Genomic DNA, 14238 nt, shown 5'->3' on the forward strand with positions numbered 1-14238 from the left:
TGGGAAGACTTGCTCTTAATGCCCCAAGTCTCAGCAAAAGAAGTCCAACTCCTGTGAGGACCCCAAGTTAGAGAGGCCACATGTAAGTGCCCTGGAACAGGCCCCACTGAGCCCAGTCTTCTAGCCAAGCACCAGGTGAGTGAAGACACCCCCAGACAATTCAACCCCTACCACTTGAGTCACCCCTAGCCATCTGAGTCTTCCCAGATGAGGCCCCAGACATTGTAGAGTACAGACACAAGCCACGGTCCAGGAATTCTGCCCCAACTCCCAGCGTTCCTCACAGACCCACAGAATCAATGAGAATAATGAAATAGTTGATGTTTTATAGCACTATTTCAGAGTGGTTTGTTATCCAGTAATAGATATCTGGAACCAAGCCAAGACCAAGAAAACTCTTTCCCTTCCTGCTGACTCCAACCCAGATGTGGCAATGATCCAGCCCCCACAATGCAGGTGACAATTCCTAGGATGACAGAGCCACTGGAGGAAAGGACCCGGCTCCTGAAGGATCACATGGAGCACTGTTGCCAGCTGATAAGAAAAACTCACCTCGAGGGGTATATGTGAGAGAGGAACACTTGTCTTTAACCTTTAAGCCAGCAGTCCCCAAACTTTTTGGCACCAGACACCAGTTTCATGGAAGACAATTTTCCCACAGACCAGAGGGGATGAGGGGATGGTTTCAGGATGATTCGAGCATATCATATTTATTGTGTACTTTATTTCTTATCTAATGCCACACTGACCTGACAGGAGATACCTCTCCGCAGCCCAGAGGTTGGGGATCCCTGCCTTAAGCCAAACAAACAATGCGTGCTGTACACAGGAAACGAACACAACATTGGTCATCAACTACACTCCAACATGAAACAAACAATGCAAAGATACAGCAGTGAGCAAGGCACACCGTGTCTGGGGAAGAGGATAGAGGCGGGGGTCACAAGGATAGATCAAACCCCGCAAGAGAATACAATTGTTTATTTAATGATAGTTGTAATCAGTTCTTTGCAGAGATATACAGGGAGCTGTGAAAACCATTCCAAGGGCTCTCGCCCAGTGTGGGTGGACAAGAAAGGTAGCCCTGAGGAAATGATGCTGCTTTGAGACCCAAAGGGTGAGTAGAAATTAAGTAGAAAGATGGAGAGGGAAGAGAGGAAGACTGCTAAGGCACCAAAAGTGGGTGGAACATGTACAAGGGCTCTGAGTCAGGAAGGAGATGGTGAGTTTGAGGAACTGGAAAAAATAAAAACCACCGTGGGCCTCATGGGTCATGCTGAGGATTTCAAATCTGACCTCTAAGAAATACGAATTCATGGGATAGTTCCAGCAGGAGAGTGACTTGATTGGATCAGCCTCTGGAAGCTGAGGGGAAGACACGGGGGCAGGGAGACCAGTGAGAGGTAGATGAAGACCCTGTCTATGGTGGGGGCTGTGGGGAGAAGTGATTGGGTCTGATGGATATTTGGGAGGTGGTTGGTAGGGCTTGGAGGGTAGGGGGAGATGGTTGCAAGAGAGATGAGTCAAGGATGAAACACCAATAAAATGATGTCTGGTCTATAAGTAAGTTATGATGTCATGGCCTAGACAGAGGCAACCTAGACAGGGCCAAGTCCAAAGGTAGCTCAGATCAGGAGAGTGGGGATTGGACTTGGTGGTGGGTGCCTTTGAGCAAGCCATTTCCTCCATCTTTATAAACTGTCTATAACATGAAAACAGCTTACTACACAGAACAGCTTTTTCGTAAGGACAATGGCTGCCTTCATTCACCCCAAAACACTTTGTGAGTGGTGCCTGCGATGTGCAGTAAACAAGATAAACACATAAAGTGCATGGTGTGCTAGTGACTGTGCCAAGGAGAGCAAGTAAAGTCGGGAAAGGAGACAGAGGAGGAGCAAAGTTTTAGATAAGATGTTTAAGCCATACACTCATGAACAGGGTGTCCAGGACCTGTGGAACCTGAGTGAGGCTTTCCTCTGGAAAATAAACATTAAAACATCTTATTTTTTCAAATTTCACAAAACACATGGCTCTATGAATAGACTTCTAGGGCTTGGAAGGGGTAGGTATGAGTAAGGGGGCCCAGAGCCTAGGCATCAAGAGTTTTCTCAGTAATTCCACCTCTGCTCATGAGTAACAGAGCCGTAGGAAGGGTGGAGGGTGACTGTGGGTGTCGCCAAAGAACCTGCTTTATGTGACTTACAGTAAGTCACTCAACTACTCTGACACCCAATTTCCTGAACTGTAAATGTCCTTATAAGGTTTTAAAGAGTAAATAAAAGCATGTAAATCAAATTTCCAGCTCAGTGTAATATGTGGTAGCTAATTATTTTAATTTTTATTTTTATCTGACACAGAGGGAGAACCATGGTCTGGGCTGTGGGAAGTAAGCAAAATGAAAGAAGGATTATGAGCCCCACACTGCCTGTGAAGGCTGGGGTCAGTGGCTGCAGGAGGTTCACACTCTGTGCGTGGTTTTGACCTGTGGAACTGGTATGTGGCAATGGCCCTCGTGTGCTGCCTATTGGAGAACAGCCTTAGGGAGACCACACGTCGAATGAAGTCCTAGCTGCCCCTAGGGACTTGAATGCATGAACAAGATGAACAGAAAGAGGGGAGGCTGAGCACACAGCTAACATTGCACAATAGTCATCCTCTGCACAACAATTACAACTGTCTCCTGAGCCTTCTCTCTCCTGTGAACAAGGGCAACTCTTAAGGGAAAACTGATTGCATGGCTGCAGGAGAGGAGGCAACAGTCGCAAACAATAGAATCATTGCAGTGGGCGTTGGACAAGTAGGTATGGCATGTGCCAGCAGCATTCTGGGAAAGTCCCTGGCTGATGAACTTGCCCTTGTGAATGCTTGGAAATGCATCTGCAGCATGGGAACATCTTTCTTCAGACACTTAAAATTGCGGCAGAGAACAGATCACCCTGTGACTATGGGGATAACCGCAGGAGTCCACCAGCGAGAGAGAGAGAGAGTCATCTCAGTCCGGTGCGGAGGAATGTTTTCTTCAAATTCATTATTCCTGCAATCATCAAGTACAGTCCCAATTGCATCATAAGTGAGGCTTCCAACCCAGTGGATATCCTCATATATATTACCTGGAAACTAAGTGGATGACTCAAGCACCATGTGATTGAAAGTGGGTGTCAAAGGTTTCACTATTTTATGGCTGAAAACTTGGCATTCATTCCAGCAGCTGTCATGGATGGATTTGGGGAGAATACGGTGACTCAAGTGTAGCTGTTTGGAGTAGAATATATGTGGCCAGCATTTCTGTTTGGGAACTGAGCCCAGAAATGGGAAAGAACAATAATAGTGAAAATTGGAAGGAAGAATGTAAGGTGGTCAGAGAAGGCAACGGCACCTCACTCCAGTACTCTTGCCTGGAGAGTTCCATGGACGGAGGAGCCTGGTAGGCTGTAGTCCATGGGGTCGCTAAGAGTCAGACACGACTGAGCAACTTCACTTTCACTTTTCCTTTCATGCATTGGAGAAGGAAATGGCAACCCACCCCAGTGTTCTTTCCTGGAGAATCCCAGGGATGGGGGAGCCTGGTGGGCTGCCGTCTATGGGGTCGCACAGAGTCAGACACGACTGAAGCAACTTAGCAGCAGCAGCAGCATGTAAGGCGGTAGTGGAAAGTGCCTGTGAAATCACCAAGCTAAAAGGGTAACCAACTGGTCTGTTGGATGACATGTGACTGATCTCATTGAATCCATGATGAAAAATCTATCCAGGATTCATCTGGTGTCACAATGGTGAAGGAGATGCGTGGCATTTAGAATTAAGTCTTCCTCAATCGTCCGTGTGTCCTTAATGCTCAGGGGTTAACCAGTGTAATCAACCAAAAGCTGAAGGCTGATAAGGTTGCTCAACTCAAGAAAAGTGCAGATACACTGAGGGACATCCAGAAAGACCTGCAAGGCCTGTGGCTTCTGGGTTCTAAGCTGTAGACATTTTAAAACTCCTATGTGAGGGAATTCCTCGTGGCTCCATGCTTCAGACTCTGAGCTTCTACTGCAGAGATCACGAATTCGATTCTGGGTCAGGGAAATAAGATCCTGCATACTGCGTGGAGTGGCCAAAACATAAAAATGAAAATAGAAACAAAAACACTCCAATGTGATTATCCATGAGCCTTTGGTTTTCATCCATGTATATGGATCACAGTTTTCTTTTTCTCTTCCTAGATGTGTGAATTTGGGCTCAAAGAATCAAAGGCCATGCTTGTGGTTTAATGTTTGCAATAGGAGCCCTTGCTCTAGGAGTATTAATTATCAAAATAAAAAATAAAAAGCAAGATGGAAGGAGAGAAAGAAAGGATGGAGGCTGGGAGCTTGGGCAGGTCTGGATTACAATCCTACCTCTGCCTCTGACAGCCTGTGACCATGGCTGGTGGCTTCATATGCTCGAGCTGCCACTTCCTCAGCTGTCACACGGCAGGACAGTCCTGACAATGCTGGGCAGAAGGGTTGTGATGACATAAAGTGCAGACATGCACAGAGCGAGGGGTCACTGTTCCTGCTCCCTCCTCTTCCCAGTCAAATACACACTCTGGGACCTGCACCAGGAGGAGACACGTCTATGACTACAGCCTTGGGCACCTGGTGACTGAAAGTTCTCCAAGGCCCTGGGCACATGGCTGTCACAGCATATGCTCTCAGCCATGTCACAAAGCAAGCCTGGCTCATGGTGGGTGTCGGTGACGTTCGATGACCTAAAACAACGAAACCCATAATCAGAGGGTGCACTGACTTGGCTGCTGTGGGTTTGTTTGCCCACGCAGGAGGCACAATCATCTCGCTTGGAGTTGCATCTGCCGTTAGCCCTCAAGTTCTGTTGCTAAGAGATTATGAACCAAATGATGTTTCCAAAAAATAACCACTACAGGATGTTTCAGGATAGAACCATAATAACAGCCTAAACAGAATGGGTATGTTGTTATTGATAAATCCTTATGAAGAGCCAAGGAATGGGGTGACTGGGGGGTAGCCTGGCCAAACACATCCTATGGAAATTACTGGTTTGCCAAGGTCTTGAGTATAACAAAATAGACTCAGGGATAAAACTGTAAGGGACATAATATAATGCCCTCATGATTCTGAAATCAAGCAAGCAAGATGTATTTGTTGGGAACTTATTATTTGCCTGTTTTGTGTGTGTTTACAACAATGTCAGCCACATTAAGTTACAGGCTGCTGCTAAGTCGCTTCAGTCGTGTCCGACTCTGTGCGACCCCATAGACGGCAGCCCACCAGGCTCCCCTGTCCCTGGGATTCTCCAGGCAAGAACACTGGAGTGGGTTGCCATTTCCTTCTCCAGTGCATGAAAGTGAAAAGTGAAAGTGAAGTCGCTCAGTCGTGTCCGACTCTTCGCTACCCCATGGACTGCAGCCCACCAGGCTCCTCCGCCCATGGGATTTTCCAGGCAAGAGTACTGGAGTGGGGTGCCATTGCCTTCTCTAAGTTACAGGCGGTGGTGACTAAGTCTGGCAAAGCTGTAACCACCCCTGGTTGGCACAGTGCCCATGGGCCACAACTGATTAAGTGATTTAACAGCCGTTTGCTGCCACCTCCACTATTGCTGTGTTGCTGGGGCAACAGGAACCAGTCTACTAACAGAAGCCCACGTTAGAGCAGGACAAGAGATTCCATCCACAGGGTAGTCAGCAAACAGGGCACTTGTAAGGGACTGATGATTGTCATTGGTGCCTAGACCAGTGCAACCCATGGGATTTTCCTGGGAAGATGCAGCCATTCCTCTGCAGGTCCTCACCTCCAGGAGATCTCTGTGAGGCAGGTGGATGAGTGCAAAACAGGTGTTATCTGTTAAGAAAGTAACTCCTGATCTCTGCCCGCCTCTCTCCTGACCAAGGAGCTGAGCAGTGTGATGCCAGCCCCGCCCACTTCCCCCCTCTTTCATCCCCGCCCTCACCGCCACCCGCTGGACCCCAAAGGAGCCCCTGTGCTTGCTGTCTGGCTGGTTACTCTGGCTGCAATGGCCTAATGGTCTACATTTCATCTCACTGGGCAGATAAATGGAGGGCAAATTGTTGTGTTCTTCTTTCTCACTTTACAGGTGTGACAGCCAGGGTCACAGAGGGACAGAATAAAGTGTCAAAGCACAGAGCTAGTAAGTCAAGGGCAGACCCATGTCGTCTAGCCCCAAATCCCAGGATCCTCACTGCTTGCCAGACCCCAAGACCCGTGATGCTTTGCGCAGGAAACCGCCGAGTGTTGCAACGCACCCAGAAAGGGGTCAGTGTTTCCACGGGTCAACCCTGGTGACCCTCTGTCACTATGTGGCACCCAGGGGAGGGGGCAGAGCCGCCAGCACTCTGACTTCCTCTTTCCCCCAAGGGACAGAAGAAGGGGGTCACAAACCAAGCAAATCATTAACATCCCAGCCTCAGAAGCTTATCCTGCCACTCGGTACCTGGGTGACCCCAGGCAAGTTAATCTTTTGCAAAGCTGTTTGCTTTCTTAAAATTAGGAGCTCAGGACATATCTACTTCGTATGGAATTTATGAGGAATGCATGAGATTAAACAGGTAAAGATGGTTAGCAGTATGTATGGGAAACAATAAATGCTAACAGCAGCAGCATCTGGGGCTGTAACAATACCCTCACTTTCACTGCCACCATCATCCACTTCTGCTCAGGACTTGGGGTGCAAGTGGGTAGGAGGATGGCACCAATTAGAGTCCCATTACAGTCCCCAGTAGTGACTGGCCTGTGCTATGAAGGCCTCCGCTGACAAAGGGAGACATTTCTCAGGGTTCCTGGCAATAGATGCTTCGTTTTTCACAAGCTAGACTCAAGGAACAGAGAAGTAGCTTTGCGGGTTTCCATGGCTGTCTAAACACATGTGCTTCCAATTGGCTCTCGGGCTGGAATTCCCCGGTGCCCGGCCCAGGCCAGCTCTCTCCGCTGCCCAGTGCCCCCCACCCTGAATCGTGCTGGGCATCTTCCCACGACCAGACCTAGGGGCCTCAATCACAGATTGCATCGTACCCATCATTTCTTAATTCCATCCCTTGGAATGGGAAGAGCTGGGGTAACCCCCCCCCCACACACAAGTCTTTCTGAAGGTTTTCAGTCTGAGAGTCTTAAAACTCCAGCCCAGAGAAGGGCATCTGAAGGCGGGCTGGGTGGAGGGTGGAGATGCAGGCTGAAGTGGTGGGATCATGAATTCACCAGCCCTGCCACTTGGCACCCACCCCCAACACAGCGGCTCCAGTTATCCTGTGGGGTCAGGATGCTGTTTCTGCTGAGTCATCCTTTCTTGCCCAGAGGGATCCTGGCCCAAAGCCACATTCCTGGTGGGGTCTGAGTGCCACAGAATACAGAAACTTCCTTTCTCACCAGCCCCTTGGCTCTCCAGCCCCGCACACAGGCTGGTCTCTCAGCAGCCTCTGCCGGCAACAAACACCCTCCACCAAGTCTGTGTGTGTCCCCCCAGGGCTCCGGCCCACCCTGGACCCTGAGCTCCAGGAGCAAAGAACATCCCACAGGGAGGAAGGCAGCAAGTGTGCCAGTGCAGGAGGGAAGGGAGGAGAGGCAGGGCCCAAGGGGAGGAGCCCAGAGGGGGACTGAGGAGCTACTTAAGCTAAAATTCCTGCCTGTCCACTTGGTGGGCCCTCATGTCAATGCGGGTCCAGCAGCCACTTTGAGAAGGACAGGCCTGGGCAGGAACCCCATTTCAAGCCAAGAAGCAATGAGACAGTCTAGGCTTCAGCCCTGGGCCCATACTGCCCCCCACCCAGCAAGTCCAGCATCCCCCGATCGTGCAGAACTTCAGGTTCCCCAGATAAGCACCTTCTGCGGAGCCCAGGTTTTAGGAACATCTTTGAGTACCCACTGTGTGCTAGACTCCATACCAAGCACTGGCCCTACTAGAGAGGACAAGATAGATGCGGCCAAATCCTTGATGTCTCTCCCATCTTTTCCAGGCCCACTGCCCTCACCTCCACTCATGCTCTCATTGCAGACTGCTTGGGTTACAATCTGGGTTCCCCACTTTCAGCTGTGCGATCTTGAGCAAGTTACTTTACTTCTCCGAGCCTCCATGGCCTCATCTGTAAAATGGAGGCAAGCTAGTACCTACTTTATAGGGATATTACAAGAGATAAGGGAGAAGGCAATGGCAACCCACTCCAGTACTCTTGCTTGGAAAATCCCATGGACAGAGGAGGCTGGTAGGCTGCAGTCCATGGGGTCACTTAGGAGTCGGACACGACTGAGCGACTTCACTTTCACTTTTCACTTGCATGCATTGGAGAAGGAGATGGCAACCCACTCCAGTGTTCTTGCCTGGAGAATCCCAGGGACAGGGGAGCTTGGTGGGCTGCTGTCTATGGGGTCGCACAGAGTCGGACACGACTGAAGTGACTTAGCAGCAGCAGCAGCAGCAACAAGAGATAAATGAGTTTGCTGCTGTTGCTGCTGCTGCTGCTGCTAAGTCGCTTCAGTCGTGTCCGACTCTGTGCGACCCCATAGACAGCAGCCCACCAAGCTCCCCTGTCGCTGGGATTCTCCAGGCAAGAACACTGGAGTGGGTTTAAATGAGTTTACATATGTAAAATATTTAAGACAGGGCCTGGCACGAAGAGCTCAGTGTGTGTATGTGTGCGTGTGTGCGCGCGTGTGAGTGTGTCTGCGTTCCTGACCTTGAGTGTTTGCTCAGGCTGTCCACTATCTGGAATGCTTCCTCCCTTTTCTGTGAAAACTTGGGGATTCAGACTTGGCAGAGTTTCCATAAGGGAGAACCATTAGATCCTGAGATCAGGCCACAGCCAGGTGAGAGAGCCCTTAAAACTTGCGGAGCATTTTCCTGTTCAACAAGGGTTTTACACCCTGTGAAGTAGATGAGGGAAGGGGGCTCAGGGATGTTGACACCTGCCCGAGGTCACAGCCCTCGTCAGCACTGGAGCTGAGGGTGGAGGCTGGGACTCCTGACTGCATGTAGTACAGTCCTTGCCCCAGCCTCACAATGTTGGTCCCCAGGAAGCTTCAGACACCCTGAGGCCAGGGCCAGGATAGCAAAGCTCCCCCAAGGCTCAGCATGCAGAGGACAGGACCTTCTTGGCCCTTCAGGGACTCTGGGGTCAGTGGGCTTTGTCTCTCAGAGCCAGACAGGGCCACAGAGAGCCGCAGGACAGGGGGCACTTGCTGGCAGAGCCCTGAAGAGGGCCCCGCAGGAAGGGCTCAGCCCAGGAAACTCTGAGCCATGCTGGCAGACCACAGGGCCCCCAGGCTTCCTGCTCCCTCCTCACAGGCTGCCCTGTCAACGTCAACGGGTTTGTGAAACCCTGCCGGGCAGGCAGTGGGAACTCAAGGGCCCCCAGGGTTCACGGGCTGTGGTCACCCTGTTCCTTCTCGGCCCAGGAGAAGGTGGCTTTCTAAAGATGGCCCTCCTCACTGAAATGGGATCCAGCTGCTACAGGAGACAGGCACCTGAGAGCGGCCCCTTCTCATTAGGCCCCAAGGCCTCTGGATGCCAGCGTTCTTCCCTGCAGGCCCAGATCTCCCGGGCCTCCACAGATGCACGGAACCCTTAGACCCAGATGCAGGGGGATCTGTGATTGAAAGACTTTGGAATGAGAGATAATGTGGATTATGAACCAGCTCATAGCTTTGCTAGCTGTGTCATTTTGAGCAAGTTGATTAACCTTTCTGTGCCTCTGTTTCCTCTTGTGTAAAATGGCAATAAAAAAAAAGCAGCTATCTTGTTTTGAGAATTAACTAGAATAATGTATATGGAAGGTTTGGCACAGTATCTGGCACACTGTAAGCTTTTGGACCACAGAAGCTGCTACGTTAGTAACCGCTATGTGTGGCAACAGAATGCAAATACTATTGCATTTCTTTGATTTTTGAATTTTACTTAAAACCATCTAGACCCAACCTGCTATACTTGAAGGAAGCCTGTGCCTTCCTCTGGAAGCTTCCTCTCCCTTTGCGTTGTCCAAGAACCCCAAGTCTTACGTGCTCCAAAGGGAGAGGTGGAAGGTCCAACTCCCCAAAGTGGGCCAGGAGCACTGGGATCCTGACCAGTCCGGTGCCTGGTGACACTATCCCCCCATGGCAGAAGGAGAAGCCCGTCCTATACTCTCAGGCCACATGGATCTCCCAGGGGTGCGACTCCACATATGGGCCCAGGTGCCACCAGCCCTGCCTGCTGAGGTGCTCCCCACACTCATGCTGCTCATGCTTACACGTGGGCATTCCGTGCTGCATCTGCAGGACTTCTGGGTCCACTCCCTGCAGACGGGAGTTCAGTCCCTTTTCCTTCCCCAGGATCCCTGCTGGGGTTGGGGCTACTTCTCCTTTTCCTACCCTAAAACACAAACAATCTCACTACTCCTCTGTGTTTGAGCATCCCCGAAAGCCGCACACCTCGGCCACCTTCCACGGTTAGCCTCAGTGCCGATTCACCTGCCCACAGACCACCAACTTGGTAACTTTCACATGGAACAGAAAAAAACTGGTCTCTGTGGGGCATCCTGCCAGATCAATGTTTTTTTCAGTAACTGGCAGCAGGGAGAAGCCAATCTTGAGGCCAGGGCAGCAGGGGAGCCTTTTCTCTTCACACCCTGGAAGCCACAGATGTGAGCTCCTGGAACCAGGGATGCAAGAGAGTTGCATTACAGTATCCCTAGCAGCTGGCTCCAGCTCCTGAGCTCTTGCCAATATGTCCATATGGTTCAGTGAATGCTTGTTGACTGACAGACTGACCAACGGAGAGCAAAAAGACCTATCTGAAGGAGGGGGTCAGGCAGAGGTGCTGGCTTGGACAAAAGAGGGCTAAATGGACCAGGGACACCAGGGTAACGGGAGAGCATGTGGGTCTGTGAGGGGGGGGGGTGGGCTCCTTGTGGGGGTCAAGGAAAGAGGGTGCACTTCTAGGGCTGCCTAAGGGCGCAGGGCAGTCAGGGTGGCACCGGGTTTGCTGAGGGACCTAGGAGGCATCTCTGGAGATTCCAGACTCCTCCAGGTACACAACAGGAGCTGGGGAACGCGATAGCAGGACCTGGGGAGGCAGCAGCCTCAGAAGCTAGGTGAGCAGGACCTGCTCCTGGGCAGCGGGATTCAGGGGCAACCATCAAACTGTAATTCCTCTCTCAGAAGGGACATCTGGGCTCCTGGCGGGGTACGGTGGGCATTCAGGGGAAACCATCAAATCATAATTCCTCTCTCAGAAGGGACGGCTGGGCATGGTTCAAACTGTGATTCGGGCACACTGCCCTTGACAATGTCCAGAGCTCAGGTTGCTCAAGAGAGGGGCTCCCACGGCCCAGAGGTGGCTCCAGCATTCTCTGGGTCCATTTCAGTGCCCTGTGCTAAGATCCTCAGGGACCTCTGGGCCTTGAGCAGCTTGGACCTGAGCTGGACTCCCTCGGGAGCAGCAGACACAAGGAATGTCTGAGGGGGAGAGGAAGAGCCAGGGCCCACTGGCCCACTGGAGTCATCGCCTTTAGAACCCAGTACCTGGGCTTCCCTTGTGGCTCAGCTGGTAAAGAATCTGCCTGCAATTTGGGGGACATGGGTTCGATCCCTGGGTTGGGAAGATCCCCTGGAGAAGGGAAAGGCTACCCACTACAGAATTCTGGCCTAGAGAACTCCACGGACTATACAGTCCTTGGGGTCACAGAGTCAGACACGACTGACTGACTTTCACTTCACTTCACCTGGGTCCAAACCCCAGTTCTGCCACTTACCAGCTATGTGACAAGTACCCTCTGTGAGCCTGTCACGTGCCTCATGGAGCTGCTTGTGAGGATTTAGTGAGGATGTAAAGCATTTAGCACAGAGCGTAGCCCAAGGCACAAAGAATAATGGAGCCCCCACCTGGCATGACCCTGAGACAGGTGTGCCGAGGAAGCGGGTAAGGGTGATAGGGACCTCTCCCAGGCTCGTGCCTTTCTAAGAACCTTCTTGGCATCTCTTCCTCCTCCAGCCAGGGCTCCAGGCCCAATTAGAGGAGGCTGGGCCTTGGCCCAGGAGCACAGGAGGTTTCTCACCGTGGCAGAGAAATTGCTGGGTTGGGGGTGTGGGCAGCCACAGTGACCGTCTCCAGGCAGGACGGATGCGGCTTTGCTGACAGAGAGTCTGCGGCCAGGACATGCCAGCGGTGCAGGTCTGAGGTCAGCAGTGGGGAGCCAGCTTCGCCGCTCCCGCCAGGGCCCCACCGGGGCAAGGCGTCTGCTTTCAATCAGCTGCCCCTTGGCTCAGGGAGGGGGGTAGGGGCCTGAGACCTCTTCCTCAAGCCCAATTTCTCATCACTTGGAGTGGAGATACTCCGGGCAAAGAAGGCAGGGAGAAGCTCCAGGGACCCAGGACAAGGAGACAGGGGTTGGAGATAAGGTTAATTGTTGTTAGGTCACTTAAACGCCTTCACCTGATACCTCGCAAGGCCATGCCTAATCAGTTGTCAGTCCACGTCCACCTCCCCCCATGTCCCGTCACAAGCCTCTGGCTTACTCCCCGCTCCAGGACTTTGCTCTCATGCCCTGTACCCAGAGGCCCTTACCTGCCCTGTACAAGGCTGACCACTCCCTTCCCTCAGTTTAAATCTTATTTCCTCGGGAAAATGTCCCTGATCCCACGTTTGATCCTGTTAAATAATCTCGTAAGGCACAATTCATCTGGTACTTAAGTATTTGTCTGTGCTGCTATTTCATGCCTGTCTCCCCTCTAGATGCTAAGCCCCATGCAGATAAGAATTGTCTTCTTTGGGACTGTATCCCTAAAATCTAATGCATGGCCTGGCATAGGTTATGTGCTCAATAAATACCTGGAGAATGAATGAATGAATCATGCCATGAAATTTTTCTAGCAGTTTCCTTTTGAAACCTTCAATTTTTTGATCTCTACTAAGTCCCTGCAGGATAATCAGTGCTTATGCCTATTTTGTAGACCCAAAGTCAAGGTCACAGGTGAATTCCTGGCCCCTGGCTCCTAATCCAGTGCTTATCCTTTGTCTAGAAGGAGACAGTGGAGGCATGAGCCATGGACTCAGAGATCAGAGAGAGGGCTGGGCAAGGGCCTGAGGAGGGTGGGGGTACTGCCAGACCCCTCCAGCAGTCAGGCCTGCCCACAAATAATACATAAGTCAGCTTGAAGTGCTCCCCGTTTCCAGAGAAAGTCCAACAGAAGCCAATGGGGATATGCCTTGGCAGCCCCCCAGCTCTCACACCCCATCCCTGAAATAGCCTCCACCACCACCTCAGGCTGGTCCTTAGCTGACCCCCAAGACTGAGGGGCATGCCTCAACCCCATGAAGGAAGTGGTCTTGGCAGTCAATCCCCCTGGTCAAAAAAAAAAACAAAAAACAAAAAAACAAAAAAAAACAGCTATGCCATATCAGGCTGGTTATTCACTTCTCAGAGCCTCAGTCTCCTCACCTGTAAAATGGTACAATAACAAGGCTTAACGGGTTGTGGTGAGATTCCATGAGCTCATGAAGGTCAAGTGCCTTGCCCTAAGAATTGGGTCTCTGCTGTCGCATAGCCCTCATTGGCTTCTGGGGACCATCTTAAAGGCATTAAGTGGTTTTTCTGTGGGTGGTGGCCAGGCCTTACTCTCCTCTCCTGGGAGTGACTGGAGGACAGACGCCAGGTCCCATGTGGACATTGCTAGACTAGCACAGGCCCAGGCTGGCTGCTCAGCCAGCTGCATGGATATGAGAGTTTCTGCTTGGGTCCAGAGGAGAAGTTCTGCTATTGTCCTGCTGATGAGAGGGCCGGGGACTGGGAGGAGGCTCCTCTCCCTCTGGGATCTAGCGGCTGGAGGATGCGTGTGGAGGGCAGAGCTATAGCACAACAGGAGCTTTCAGAGAACCTGCAGTTTCCAAAAGAGGCCGCAGTAAACTCCAGAAGGGAAGTGGGGATTACCCACTGGAGAGGGGGCACAATCCAGAAAAGAGGTTGCGATGGAGGTGGTTTTGGCCTGGGACCCAAAGTATAAACCCCAGGGCCCCCAGAGACAGGAGAGGATGCCTGGGAGGGAACAGGAGACACCCTAGACCTCAGCCAGCTGGTGGAGAAATCCAGCTAAAGGAGGCAGAGGAACCCAAAAAGCAAAGACATCAGCGTGCAAGCTTGAATGCTGGAGCCCCTGCCCAGGGGAGTGCCCGTAATATTACAGGCACTGCAATCCCATGAACTGTACAGCCCATGGAATTCTCCAGGCCAGAATACTGGAGTACGTAGTCTTTCCCTTCTCC

General features: G+C 51.5%; 1 pseudogene; it reads left to right on the forward strand.

Annotated features, from left to right (window-relative positions):
* Positions 1-938: 938 nt before the first annotated feature.
* On the forward strand, positions 939-4693 carry LOC133244142 (L-lactate dehydrogenase B chain-like; annotated as a pseudogene).
* The last annotated feature ends 9545 nt before the right edge of the window (positions 4694-14238 follow it).

The sequence above is a fragment of the Bos javanicus genome, chromosome 3 (assembly GCF_032452875.1).
Source record: "Bos javanicus breed banteng chromosome 3, ARS-OSU_banteng_1.0, whole genome shotgun sequence".
Taxonomy (NCBI): domain Eukaryota; kingdom Metazoa; phylum Chordata; class Mammalia; order Artiodactyla; family Bovidae; genus Bos; species Bos javanicus.